This window comes from Bombina bombina, chromosome 4 (assembly GCF_027579735.1).
Source record: "Bombina bombina isolate aBomBom1 chromosome 4, aBomBom1.pri, whole genome shotgun sequence".
Taxonomy (NCBI): Eukaryota; Metazoa; Chordata; class Amphibia; order Anura; family Bombinatoridae; genus Bombina; species Bombina bombina.
The window spans coordinates 250,690,205-250,705,164 of NC_069502.1; the positions used below are offsets into that span (position 1 = coordinate 250,690,205).

General features: G+C 37.6%; 1 protein-coding gene across 1 annotated transcript in view; it reads right to left on the minus strand.

Moving 5' to 3' along the window:
- The window catches only part of KLHL6 (kelch like family member 6), a 219,812-nt gene that overhangs the window by 111,938 nt on the left and 92,914 nt on the right, over positions 1 to 14,960 (minus strand). The gene's annotated exons all lie outside the window — the stretch shown is intronic.

The following is a 14,960-nucleotide window of genomic DNA, read 5'->3' on the forward strand; positions in this document are numbered from 1 at the left end:
TATATATATATATATATATATATATATATATATATATATATATATATATATATATATATATATATATATATATATACATATATATGAAACAGAGGTAAATGCACTCTCAGGACTTCCACAAATTTTTTTATTGGAACGTTTTCGGGGTTCATGCTGATCATGCTGATGAAGGGGTTGTGAACCCCGAAAACGTTCCAATAAAGAAATTTGTGGAAGTCCTGAGAGTGCATTTACCTCTGTTTCATATGCTATTTATATCTGCACCCAGGCTGTTGTCTCTTGGTGGGCTGATCTGGAAACTGCTTGGATATATATATATATATATATATATATATATATATATATATATATATATATATATATATATATATATATATATATATATATATATATATGTGTGTGTGTGTGTGTGAAAAGTCCTGGCTAACTATCCTAATAAACACAGAAGCTCCCAGACTCCTCAGCAGTGCCCTAAGTAGAAACTTCTTTATGGGATGTCTTACAGCACATTTTATACAGTCTTACATTGGCTCACAAAAATACATTAAGAGGTAGGACAATACAATATAGAAGTACAGGCCATTACATATTATGGTTCAAACATATAAAAATAAAATGCTCTCCAATTGCAGTTGGTTGTGGCATAAGAAGGTCTTTCCAGAATATTAAATATTTATAAATACATGGAAGTAAAGTAACATGTAGTTAATATAAACTAAGATGCAGGCATGGCGAGAATACAGTACCAAGTGTGTTAGGATATATCTGCCGACCAGGGACAACAGGGCCCAGCAAGCTGAGAAAAAAAAAAGAGGGAAAGAGAGTCCCAACATTGAATAGTTTCCTATTGGTTTCCAATACATTTGTAATCATGTATAATCATTCACCTCTAAGAGATGCTTAAAAAAATACAACCAAATGGCAAAATGGAGCCATATAGATACCTCTGCACCTCTAATTCAAATGTCTGAATTTTGTGGAAACAAAAACTGGTCATGCTCGTTAGCATAAATTTGCATACATAATTATACAGCATAATTTAGGAACTAAAGCTGTTAGGACTGATATTAAATAATGATTGGTTTACAAATAATTCTAACACACTTAGAAGACGTTTCACCATGATATCACCTTTCTTTCTATATTTATTCTTTATTTTCAACTTTGACCTGAACCTTAAAAATACCGTCCTTGTCTGTAAAATACTGATTGGGTGGTAACCCGAGACATTGCATGATACTTGCATTATTCTGGGTAAAAACCTATCATATATTTTCTGTACCTCACATTTGGCACAAAAATACTTGCCATCTTTATGCTAAATTTCTAACACATTTAGGGCCAGATTACAAGTTTTTGTGCTACCCCTCACGCACTAACTCTGCTAGAAGTAAGCTTTTGGTGCGCGTCAGGAAGTACTCATATTACAACCCTAGGCAACCCTAGGATATCACTCAAATTAACGTATTCCCCTATTGAAGTCAATGGAGCAAAGAAAAGTGGAAAAAAACACCCTACTTTTGCGCAAACCCGATCGAATATTTTCAAGTGCGCTAACCCAACATGAAAATATTAATATTTCCTATTCTAATATTCTTTGCATAGCAGAATATGTTCTATTTATTAACAAATACATATTTCTACATATATATATATATATATATGATGGTATTTTGGTACTATATATAGCTATACCATATACTCTTACCAGCCACTTTATTAGATACACCTTGCTAGTTCCAGGTTAGATCCCCTTTTGCCTTTAGAACTGCCTTAATTCTTTGTGACATAGATTCAACAAGGTGTTGGAAACATTCGTCAGAGAGTTTGGTCCATATTGACATATACTCAATTGGATTGATATCTGGTGACTGTGGAGACCATTGGAGTACAGTGAACTCATTGTCATGTTCAAGAAACCAGTTTGAGATGATTTATGATTTGAGCTTTGTGACGGGCATTATCCTGCTGAAAGTAGCCATCAGGTGATGGGTACACTGTAGTCATAGAAACAGAGATCGTTCCAGCTGGTGCAACAAAAGACTTTTATTATGCAAACAGGGATGAAGAAGCGACGTTTCAGGCCCACACTTGGCCTTTTCTCAAGCTTAACCAAACATTAGTGAACAAACATTTAAATAGCCCTAATGGCGCCAAATATTGTGATTGAAAAGTGATAAAATGTTGCCCTCTAGTGGAGAACCATCATTTAGCATACAAATATATATCAAAGTGCACATTAATGGCCTCAATATTGCCACCTAGTGAATCAACATCATATTGTTAAACAATTATATCTCTCATATCATATGTGAAAAAATTCTTATTCTATATTAAAAATTGATCAGTATTACAAAATTGCATATTAATAAAAAATATAATAAAATACATTGAGAATTTCATTAATGTTTTAATAACCACAATATATTGAATTAAAAAATATATATCAAGTGTATCCTAGATGAATCAATCGATTTGATATAGTTATTTCAATCGGTTAACTTCATCTTTATTTTGATTTTCAATTCATCACTATATGGATGCACTCATATAATTGGTCAATATTAGCTATTCAACATAGTGTATCTATTTAAATTTATAGAGACATATGCAGGCCCATTTATCAAGCTCCGTATGGAGCTTGAAGGGCCGTGTTTCTGGCGAGTCTTCAGACTCGCCAGAAACACAAGTTATGAAGCAGCGGTCTAAAGACCGCTGCTTCATAACCCTGTCCGCCTGCTCTGAACAGGCAGACAGGAATCGCCGGAAATCAACCCGATCGAATACGATCGGGTTGATTGACAGCTCCCTGCTGGCGGTCGATTGGCCGCGAGTCAGCAGGGGGCGGCGTTGCACCAGCAGCTCTTGTGAGCTGCTAGTGCAATGTTAAATACGGAGAGCGTATTGCTCTCCGCATTTAGCGAGGTCTTGCGGACCTGATCCGCAGTGTCGGATCAGGTCCGCAAGCCCTTTGATAAATGGGCCCCTTAATCTCATACTAATGTCATATTAATATTTACATTAGAATGCACATTCATTTATATAGTATAATATTACAAAAAAAGTCCTATACTTATTCCATTTTATTAAATTTTATTGGATTCTATTTAAAATGAATTTTATTCAGTCACCAAAAGGCAGTCCAATTACATTCTCTATTTAAACCTCTGGGCCATAAGGTACCTAATTCATTGATCCAGAATGTTTCTCTCCTAGTTAATATATTCTCCTTATCACCCCCTCTTCTAGGTGTATTAACTCTTTCAATGATTTGGAAACGCAATTGACTTATTCTATGGCCCGCCTTTATAAAGTGTCCAGCCACTGGAGCATCCTTTTTACCACAACGAATATTTGACTTGTGCTCAGAAATTCTTTCTCGTGCTTCCCTGGTCGATTGACCAATATACATCAAGGAACACTGACATTTAATTGCATAAATAATGTATTCTGACCTACAAGTCAAATATTCATTTATGGAGTATTTTCTGCCTGTATATGGGTGACTAAAAGGTATCACCCTTAATCATAGAGTTGCAATTAATGCACGATAGACACGGGAAACATCCTTTTCGTTTTTGACCAGTTATTGTACCCTGAATTTGTTTTTTCTTAGCCCCAATGTCTGCTTTCACCAATTTATCTTTAGTATTAGGGCCACGTTTATAGGCTAACATAGGTGGTATTGAAAAGGCCCCTATATCTGGGTGACACTTAGATAGAATGTACCAATATTTACGAATGATTTTATTAATTTGGTGACTTCTTGTATTATACTGAGATATAAATTTAATCCTCTCTGAATTTTTAGAACAATTCATGTTCTTTACTTTCCCTACTGTTTTGGATCTGTTACTATTTAGGCTCACATCTTGTTTTATGTCTTCAATCAATGCCTTTGGATAACCTCTTGAGATAAATTTATCTGACATTTCCTTTAGGCGAACCTCCTTAATGGTAGGATCTGACACGATCCTATCAACCCTAAGGAGTTGACTTTTTGGGACAGCCTTAAAGGTGGTGGGTGGGTGGAAACTCTCAAACCATAATGTGTTATTTTTATCAGTAGGTTTGGAATAAATATCAATTTTCAAACCATCCACACCTTTATATACTCTAGTATCCAAAAATTGGATCGAGCATTCATCGTATGTTAAAGTAAATTTTATACCATTAACTGAACAATTCAAATCGTCAACAAATGCCAATAGGGATCCAATGTCGCCATACCATATGCCAAACACATCATCTATGAAACGCCACCAGGTGGCGCCATATTGTTTAAATAAATGATGTTCATAGACAAACAATTCTTCAAAATTAATCATAAATATGTTGGCATATGTAGGGGCGACATTGGACCCCATAGCTGTCCCCTTCTTCTGGAAATAGAAAGTGTCCTTAAATAAAAAATAATTAGCATACAAGATAACTTCTAATAAATTCACAAAAAATTGTATTTGAGCTAAACTGTATTTTTGGTCACTAGATAACATCTTCATTACAGCAGTTATTCCACTTGTATGTTTTATTGATGTGTACAAACTAGATACATCTAAAGTAAATAAGATAACTTTCTGATATGGTAAATCAAGATTTTCTACTTTTCTCAAAAAATCATAAGTATCCCTGATATATGAGGATGATTTCACAACATAGGGCTGTAAAATTTTATCTAAAAAAATAGCAATATTAGAGAATATGGAGCCTGTACCAGCTACAATGGGTCTACCCGGCGGTAGATCTTTATTTTTGTGGATCTTAGGTAAACAATATATTACAGGTCTTATTGGATGTTTAATTTGTAAATATTCACTTAAATCCTTAGAGATTAAATCACTCTTTACTGCATTAGATAGAATGTTAAAAATTTCACTCTGTATTTTATATGTCGGATCAAAACCAACCTCCACATATACGGAATCATCATTTAATTGTTGCATAATTTCATCAACATAATACTCCTGTTTCATTAAGACAAGGGCGCCACCCTTATCTGCACCCTTGATAGTTAACCCTTTCTTTTCACGAATTGCTCTTAGTGAAGTTAAATCAGCTTGAAATTTAGCTTTATTTTTTATCAAAAATATAATCTGGTTTTAAAAATAACTTTTCAACCTCACCAAGAACAAGTTCAAAGAAAGTATTAACACTGTTATCAGTGACACTGGGATTGAAACCACTGTTTTTTTTTTCAAACCAACAGATTTGCAGGTTAATAAACCTTTATCCTCAATGTGAACACCAGTGTCACCAATATCAGTGTTTTTGTCAAAAAATACTTTTAATTTTATAGATCTAAAGAATTTATGTAGCTCCTGTTTTATTTGAAACAGATTACCTTTATTCACAGGGCAATATGATAAACCTTTATTTAGAAAAGACAACTCTCTATCAGAAAAATCTATTCCTGAAATGTTGTGCACAATATCATAATTTTTAACACTAACAATTCCTTTAGGTAACATGTCAGAAACTTTCCCAATTGGTTGTTCATCTTGAACATAAATGTCCACATTTTTCAAATTATCGACATTGTCATAGTGAGCGTTCAACTGTATTCCCTTAGTGTCCCCACTACAAATCAATTTTCTCTCTTTCACTTGCTTCACAATGGAGCCGACCGGCTCACTCACCGCATTTTGTGCAGTTCTTATTGTCTCTGTTGGCCCCTTCCACGGCTGTTCCAGCGGGTCTGCTTGGCTTTTTTAACGCTCTGTACTGGGGGTAAATTGCTTGCGGTGTTTCCTACCGCCCCTCCGGCGTCGCCATCCGACTCCTCTGTACACTGTAGTCATAAAGGGATGGACATGGTCAGCAACAATACTCAGGTAGGCTGTGGCGTTTAAACGATGCTCAATTGGTACACCAAATTATTACCAAAGCATCTGAATGTTGCAGCTGAAATCAAGACTCATCAGACCAGGCAATGTTTTTTCAATCTTCTTTTGTCCAATTTTGGTGAGCCAGTGAGAATTGTAGCCTCAGTTTCCTGTTCTTAGCTGACAGGAGTGGCAGCCGGTGTGGTCTTCTGCTGCTTAACCTATCTGCTTCAAGGTTCAATGTGTTGTGCATTCAGAGACAGCATTCTGCATACCTTGGTTGTAACGAGTGGTTATTTGAGTTACTGTTGCCTTTCTATCATCTTGAACCAGTCTGCCCATTCTCCTCTGACCTCTGACATCAACAAGGCATTGTCATCCAAACTCACTGGATATTTTCTCTTTTTCAGACAATTTTCTGTAAACCCTAGAGATGGTTGTGCGTGAAAACCCCAGTAGATCAGCAGTTTTTGAAATACTCAGACCAGCTCGTCTGGCACCAACAACCATGCCACATTCAAAGTCACTTAAATCCCCTTTCTTCCCAATTCTGATGCTCGGTTTGAACTTCAGCAAGTCGTCTTCACCATGTCTAAATGCCTAAATTCATTGAGTTGCTGCCATGTGTTTGGCTGATTAGCAATTTGTGTTACCAAGCAATTGAAGAGGTGTACCCAATAATGTGGCCGGTGAGTGTATATACATGATTATATATAGATATAGATATATACAGAAATATAAGAATATCTATTTCTATATATATATACTGTATGTATATGTCTGTAAATACATAAATACACAAAAAAAATACATCTGTACACACATATAAACATATATATATATACATCTTTAGAGATGTTTTTTATGTATCTCTATGTTAAAGCCCTTTGCTTACCTTTTTTGAGACCTCATATCTTTGAGCCATTATAACTTTTTTGTGCATGTTTTTTAATTTTTATTAGACAGTGTTATAAGAGTAACTGTACTTTGTAATGTATTTTTGTAATTGTTAGCACGCCACTCGTAATCTGGCCCATAGTGATTTGGAGACATGAGGCATGGTGTGAGCATTCCCTCTGGGATTCTGTTTGCTCACACTTTGCAGAATGGACCTCTAAGCAGCTTGAAGACATATGACTTTATTTAAATATATAAAGTAAACGCAGTAAATAAAATCTAGTAATAGTAATAAAATCTCTAGGTTAATGCTACAGAAAATCTGTAGCTTTACATTAAAAACCCAGGTATTGATGACAGTGCCCACTTTGAAGACTCATTGTAATTCTAAAAGTACAACTTGTATATTTTTTTGCCAACAGAGGATATTTGATTGCAATAGAATGTACATTTAAAGGGACAGTCTACAACAGACTTTTTATTGTTTTAAAAGATAGATAATCCCTTTATTACCCATTTCCCAGTTTTGCATAACTAACATTTATAATAATATACTTTTAACCTCTGTGATTACCTTGCATCTAAGCCTCTGCAAACTGCCCCTTTTTTCAGTTCTTTTGACAGACTTGCAGTCTAGCCGATCAGTGCCTGCTCCCAGATAACTTCTCGTGCATGAGCACAGTGTTATCTATATGAAATACGTGAACTAACACCCTCTAGTGGTGAAAAACTGCTAAAATGCAATCTGAAAGAGGTGGGCTTCAAGGTCTAAGAAATTAGCATATGAACCTCCTAGGTTAAGCTTTCAACTAAGAATACCAAGCAAACAAAACAAAATTGGTGAAAGTAAATTGGAAAATTGTTTAAAATTACATGCTCTATCTGAATCAAAAAGTTTATTTTGGCCTAGACTGTCCCTTTAACCCCTTAGTGACCGAGGACGTGCAGGGTACGTCTGAAAAAAAAAGGCAGTTAACGCCTGACGACGTACCCTGCACGTCCTCGGCTAAAGTGAGTGCTGGAAGCGATCGAGATCGCTTCCAGGCACTATTACAGTACTGCAGGGATGCCTCGATGTCTGGGCATCCCTGCAGTGCTGTTACGGAGTGCCGGGACCGGAGCGATCACTCCCCCTTGAGTGATCACTTCCGGTTTTGCTCCACGTGGAGCCCGGCAGTGCAGCAGAGCATCGGAAGCGATCGGACACGCTTCCGATGCTCTGCTAGTGTGCTAAGTGCCTCGGTGGGTCGAGGCACTTAGTTAGTATATAAATAAAAATAAAAATGTAAAAAAAAAATTAATATATAATATTAAAAAGCCCCACATATAGCGCCCCCCCCCCTCCCCCATGAGGCTTCCAAAATGGCGATGCCCGGTGCATCATGGGGCATCTGGGGGTGTCCCTAGCCTGTCTCACCATAGGGGCAAGCTAGGGTCACCCAATCTGAGCCTTCTTAGAAAAAAAAAAAAAATAATAATAAAATACCCCATTTGTCTGATCATGTCAATATTTGTAAATATTGACTCTGATCAGTGTGGATCTCCCTCCCTCTCCTCACTTGCCATTTTGTTGGAGAAAGAGAGAGACCTGTATTTTAGCAGAGAGAGATTTATTTCTTTTATTTGTTAAAAAAAATTAAAATCCAAAGGCTCTTTTCAGAGCCATTAACCCCTAGCTTGCCAGTGATCACTATAAATCACTGGCAGTAGCACAGCTGCACTTTTTTTTGCTGTCTGTGCATTTTTTTAGGGGTTAATTTTTGTTGTTGTATTTTTTTTTAAAAACTCAAAGGCTCCTTTCAGAGCCATTTAGCTAATTTAATTTAATTTAAAGACTATTTAACCCCTAGCTTGCCAGTGATCGCTATACATCACTGGCATTAGCATAGCTGTAATTTTTTGCTGTCTGTGCATTTTTTAGGGGTTAATTTTTGTTGTTGTAATTTTTTAAAAACCTAAACGCTCCTTTCAGAGCCATTTAGCTAATTTAATTTAATTTAAATAGTATTTAACCCCTAGCTTGCCAGTGATCGCTATACATCACTGGCATTAGCATAGCCGTACTTTTTTGCTGTCTGTGAATTTTTTTAGGGGTTAATTTGTGTTGTTGTAATTTTTAAAAAAACCAAAGGCTCCTTTCAGAGCCATTTAGCTAATTTAATTTAATTTAAAGAGTATTTAACCCCTAGCTTGCCAGTGATCGCTATAAATCACTGGCATTAGCATAGCTCTACATTTTTGCTGTCTGTGCATTTTTTTAGGGGTTAATTTTTGTTGTTGTAATTTTTTAAAAACCTAAACGCTCCTTTCAGAGCCATTTAGCTAATTTAATTTGATTTAAAGAGTATTTAACCCCTAGCTTGCCAGTGATCGCTATAAATCACTGGCATTAGCATAGCTGTACTTTTTTTTAAAAAAACCCAAAGGCCATTTAGTTAATTTAATTTAAAGAGTATTTAACCCCTAGCTTGCCAGTGATCGCTATAAATCACTGGCATTAGCATAGCTGTACTTTTTAAAAAAAAAAACCAAAGGCCATTTAGTTAATTTAATTTAAAGAGTATTTAACCCCTAGCTTGCCAGTGATCGCTATAAATCACTGGCATTAGCATAGCTGTACTTTTTTAAAAAAAAACCCAAAGGCCATTTAGTTAATTAATTAATTTTGGTTTTCTGTGACAGATACAAAAATGTCACAGAAAAGATATAGTGTTGAGGAGGCGTATGCCATCCTTGCGTCAGAGTCAGATGCCTCTATGTCTGACTCAGACCCCAATTTTGACCCTGCCATATGCTCAGATACATCATTAGATGCAGTCTCAACTGATAGTGATGTATCTGTGGCTGCTAGCCCCCCTGCCAGCCCCCCTGCTAGCCCCCCTGCCAGCCCCCCTGCTAGAAGGAGGCGTGTTGCTGCCATTGCCGCTGAAGAGTGGGTAACGCCTCATCTCCAGAGGCCAGATATCCCACCCTTCACAGCAAATGCTGGCATAAATATAGATGTGGCAGGTTTTAGCCCCCAACAGTTTCTGGAGGTGTTTCTGGGTGATGATGTATTGGGGAACATTGTCGCCCAAACTAATTTATATGCCCATCAGTACCGTGCTGCAAAGCCTGAAACATATTTGGCAAAGCAGCAATGGGCCCCCATCAATGTGCCAGAATTTAAAAAATTCTGGGCATTGACTATGCTGATGGGCATCATAAAGAAACCCTCCGTTCGCTCCTACTGGAGCAGTAGCCCCATCTGCTCTACCCCCATTTTCTCCCAGAGTATGTCGAGGCAGAGATATGAAATGATTCTTCATTTCATGCACTTCAGCGACAACAGCCTGTGCCCCCCTAGGGAGCATCCCCAATTTGACAGGCTGTATAAAATCCGCCCCCTGATTACCCACTTTTCTGCCAGGTTTGCAGAGGCTTATACACCTGGAAGGAATATATGCGTTGATGAATCCCTGATGAAGTATAAGGGAAGGCTGGGATTCAAGCAGTATATTCCTTCCAAGCGCTCCAGGTATGGGGTAAAGGTGTATAAGCTCTGTGAGAGCGAGACTGGGTATACTCAGGCCTTCCGGGTGTATGAGGGAAAGGATAGCCACCTTGACCCTCCAGGTTGCCCAGAACATATGGGAACCACTGGCAAGATTGTCTGGGACCTGATATTACCCCTAATGAACAAAGGGTATCACTTGTACTTAGACAATTTTTATACAAGTGTCCTTTTGTTCAAGCTACTGTATTGCTTTGATACAGTAGCTTGCGGTACTATTAAAAAGAACCGCAAAGGTTTCCCAGGACAACTTGTACGCACCCGGCTACGAAGGGGGGAGACCTCTGCTCTGCGCCAAGAGGAGCTGTTGGCACTGAAGTACAGAGACAAGAAGGATGTATACCTTCTTACCACCATCCACACAGAGAGGACGGTGGCGGTCTCTGTACGTGGCAGAGCTGAGATCATAAGGAAGCCAGTGTGCATCAAATCTTATAACCGGCATATGGGTGGGGTTGATCTGGCAGATCAGCTGCTGCAGCCCTACCTAATTATGCGGAAGACAAGGGCCTGGTACAAAAAGGTTGCAATTTACCTAATGCAGATTGCAACCCACAACGCTTTTTTGTTGTTCAAAAAAGCAAACCCTGGAATGAAACTGACTTTTTTACAATTTCAGCTCCAGATCATTTCGGGGATTTTGTACCATGATGCACCTGCTCCCCGGGCGGTGATGGGAGAGAGCAGAGTTGGGGCTACTCATTTTATTTTTAAAATCCCCCCTACTGCCGCAAAGCAGAGACCACAAAAAAAATGCAGAGTCTGTACCAAGAGGGGGCAGAGAAGGGACACTGTATATCACTGTCCTGATTGCCCTGGACAGCCTGGACTCTGCATTGGGGACTGCTTCAAGCGGTACCATACAATGGTCAATTTTTAAAAAATAAATAAATTTGCTGTTATTTTTTTTTTGTTATGTTTACTGTTAAATTTTTTGTTATTTTTTTACTTTTAATGTGCCAGATTTTTACATTTCACTAATATATTTTTTTTTCTAAAATGGGGCTGTTCTTTTTTTTTTTTTTACAAAAACCCCTGTCAAACCTATGCATGGGGACATAGGTGTACTCAGGGTGCCTAGCAGAAAACAACCTGTAGTATTTTTTTTGCACTAACTTACAACAGTCTCTCCTAAATCATAGTCAAAAAGCAATGTGTGTGTAAAAATGAAAATTGAAAAAATGCCACCATACACTTTCTCCAATTTTTTTAGCTAAAACAGTTACTTCAAATGCATCAAAGCACACCATATACAATACCTTGGGGTGTCAACATTTCAAAAATATGCACAATCATGGCAATAAATAAAAGTGGGGTTTACAATAGGCCCCAAACTAAAGATAGGCCTATCAGAAGAAATACTCTCACTTAATAACTAAAATCACAAGTCATAAAATTGTAACATAACCTTCCCAAAATCCTGGCAAACCTATGCATGGGGGGCATAGGTGTACTCAGGGTGCCTAGCAGAAAACAACCTGAAGTATTTTTTTGCACTAACTTACAACAGTCTCTCCTAAATCATAGTCAAAAAGCAATGTGTGTGTAAAAATGAAAATTGAAAAAATGCCACCATACACTTTCTCCAATTTTTTTAGCTAAAACAGTTACTTCAAATGCATCAAAGCACACCATATACAATACCTTGGGGTGTCAACATTTCAAAAATATGCACATTCATGGAAACAAATAAATTGGGGTATGTTAAAATACCCCCAAAAAGACAATAGGCAAAGAAAATATGTTAAATGTGAAAAAAAAATCACAAACGCATGTTGGACATTTGGCATTACACCCCCCGAACAAGCCAAGAAACTTATGCATAGGTGGTATCACTGTACTCAGGAGATGTTGGTGAACACATATTGGGGTCTTCTTTGGCAGTAACACATAACAGGAGCTGAGAATTCATGTCTAAAGTACAATGTGTGTGAAAAATAACACACAAAAAATGACTGCCTAATAGTTTGACAAAGAATTAGTGCATGGAAAGTGTTAAAATACCAGCATTTGAAATACCCTAGGGTGTCTACTTTTCAAAAATATATGGTTTGATGGGGGTAAATTACATTGGCCGGCTTCAGAAATGTCCTACATAGGACATGGGTGCATGGGATGTGAAAATTCCAAGTTGAAAAACTGGAATGCGCCCCCTAAAAATAAGGCCTTTTAGCCCCCAGAGAACCCAACACACCTATACATGGGTGGTATCACTGTACTCAGGAGATGTTGTTGAATACATATTGAGGTTTTTTTTGGCAGTAACACATAACAGGGACTGAGAATATATGCCTAAAGTACAATGTGTGTGAAAAATAATGCAAAAAAATGACTACCTAAAAGTTTGACAAAGACTAGTGGTTGAATTAGTGCATGGAAAGTGTTAAAATACCAGCATTTGAAATACCCTAGGGTGTCTACTTTTCAAAAATATATGGTTTGATGGGGGTAATTTACATTGGCCGGCTTCAGAAATGTCCCAAATAGGACATGGGTGCATGATGACAGATGTGAAAATTCCAAGTTGAAAAACTGGAATGCGCCCCCTAAAATTAAGGCCTTTTAGCCCCCAGAGAACCCAACACACCTATACATGGGGGGTATCACTGTACTCAGGAGATGTTGTTGAATACATATTGAGGTTTTTTTTGGCAGTAACACATAACAGGGACTGAGAATATATGCCTAAAGTACAATGTGTGTGAAAAATAATGCAAAAAAATGACTACCTAAAAGTTTGACAAAGACTAGTGGTTGAATTAGTGCATGGAAAGTGTTAAAATACCAGCATTTGAAATACCCTAGGGTGTCTACTTTTCAAAAATATATGGTTTGATGGGGGTAATTTACATTGGCCGGCTTCAGAAATGTCCCAAATAGGACATGGGTGCATGATGACAGATGTGAAAATTCCAAGTTGAAAAACTGGAATGCGCCCCCTAAAATTAAGGCCTTTTAGCCCCCAGAGAACCCGACACACCTATACATGGGGGGTATCACTGTACTCAGGAGATGTTGTTGAATACATATTGAGGTTTTTTTGGCAGTAACACATAACAGGGACTGAGAATATATGCCTAAAGTACAATGTGTGTGAAAAATAATGCAAAAAAATGACTACCTAAAAGTTTGACAAAGACTAGTGGTTGAATTAGTGCATGGAAAGTGTTAAAATACCAGCATTTGAAATACCCTAGGGTGTCTACTTTTCAAAAATATATGGTTTGATGGGGGTAATTTACATTGGCCGGCTTCAGAAATGTCCCAAATAGGACATGGGTGCATGATGACAGATGTGAAAATTCCAAGTTGAAAAACTGGAATGCGCCCCCTAAAATTAAGGCCTTTTAGCCCCCAGAGAACCCGACACACCTATACATGGGGGGTATCACTGTACTCAGGAGATGTTGTTGAATACATATTGAGGTTTTTTTTGGCAGTAACACATAACAGGGACTGAGAATATATGCCTAAAGTACAATGTGTGTGAAAAATAATGCAAAAAAATGACTACCTAAAAGTTTGACAAAGACTAGTGGTTGAATTAGTGCATGGAAAGTGTTAAAATACCAGCATTTGAAATACCCTAGGGTGTCTACTTTTCATAAATATATGGTTTGATGGGGGTAATTTACATTGGCCGGCTTCAGAAATGTCCCAAATAGGACATGGGTGCATGATGACAGATGTGAAAATTCCAAGTTGAAAAACTGGAATGCGCCCCCTAAAATTAAGGCCTTTTAGCCCCCAGAGAACCCGACACACCTATACATGGGGGGTATCACTGTACTCAGGAGATGTTGTTGAATACATATTGAGGTTTTTTTTGGCAGTAACACATAACAGGGACTGAGAATATATGCCTAAAGTACAATGTGTGTGAAAAATAATGCAAAAAAATGACTACCTAAAAGTTTGACAAAGACTAGTGGTTGAATTAGTGCATGGAAAGTGTTAAAATACCAGCATTTGAAATACCCTAGGGTGTCTACTTTTCAAAAATATATGGTTTGATGGGGGTAATTTACATTGGCCGGCTTCAGAAATGTCCCAAATAGGACATGGGTGCATGATGACAGATGTGAAAATTCCAAGTTGAAAAACTGGAATGCGCCCCCTAAAATTAAGGCCTTTTAGCCCCCAGAGAACCCGACACACCTATACATGGGGGGTATCACTGTACTCAGGAGATGTTGTTGAATACATATTGAGGTTTTTTTTGGCAGTAACACATAACAGGGACTGAGAATATATGCCTAAAGTACAATGTGTGTGAAAAATAATGCAAAAAAATGACTACCTAAAAGTTTGACAAAGACTAGTGGTTGAATTAGTGCATGGAAAGTGTTAAAATACCAGCATTTGAAATACCCTAGGGTGTCTACTTTTCAAAAATATATGGTTTGATGGGGGTAATTTGCATTGTCCGGCTTCAGAAATGTCCCAAATAGGACATGGGTGCATGATGACAGATGTGAAAATTCCAAGTTGAAAAACTGGAATGCCCCCCCTAAAATTAAGGCCTTTTAGCCCCCAGAGAACCCGACACACCTATACATGGGGGGTATCACTGTACTCAGAAGTTGTTGTTGAACACATATTGAGGTGTTTTTGGTCAGTAACATATAACAGGAACTGAGAATCCATGCCTAAAGTACAATGCGTGTGAAAAATAACACACCAAAATG